A 742-nucleotide genomic window follows, 5' to 3' on the forward strand; every position below is an offset into this window, starting at 1 on the left:
TATTCATTGATCCTTTTATTGTTATTACAAGGGTTGTTTGTGTTATTTAGGCTAGGTGCTCTGTAAGGGGGCAACTCTTTAAGATAAGCTTTCAGCCAACACTCCCGAACCAGTTGGTTCAAGGTGCTAGGTGTTGAAGCACCCCTAAGGACTTACTCCCTCAAGTCTCTCCCCCATACATACACACCACAGGCATATAGTTTATTTATTTTCTTTTCTTGAGACCTTGGTGTCCAGCACCTCTTTGGGTTACTAAATGCTCTGTAGTGAGGGTTACTCTTGATAGTGGATTTTCAGCTGATAATCCCGGGTTAGTTAACCCAAGTTACCAAGTGATAAAGCACCCCTAAGAGCTTATTCATCCAAGTAGATCCCTCACACAGGAGCACCACAGACACTTGCCCCAAGCTTAAAACCATTGATGCCTAGCCTTATTGCTTACTCTTTTTCTTTTGTTTTTCACTTCCATTGTTCTTTCCCTTTTCTCTTCTTAGGATCTTGTTATTGACTTAGTCTCATGAGTGTATCCAAAGCAAAGTATTCAGGATAGATAGTTGTCCTCCTAGCCTTGTGGTTGAACCAACTTAACTAACTTATGACTACCCCAAAGATTCATGAATGCACTTCCACAATAGGAACCCTACTCTGGTCTTTTAAAAACATAAACATTCTCTTCTTCATTTGATAAAAAGGGACAAGCTTACAAGTAAATAAGGGAAAGATGCAGTGACATTTAAACCAG

The sequence above is a fragment of the Arachis ipaensis genome, chromosome B3 (assembly GCF_059453495.1).
Source record: "Arachis ipaensis isolate K30076 ecotype BB chromosome B3, ASM5945349v1, whole genome shotgun sequence".
Taxonomy (NCBI): Eukaryota; Viridiplantae; Streptophyta; class Magnoliopsida; order Fabales; family Fabaceae; genus Arachis; species Arachis ipaensis.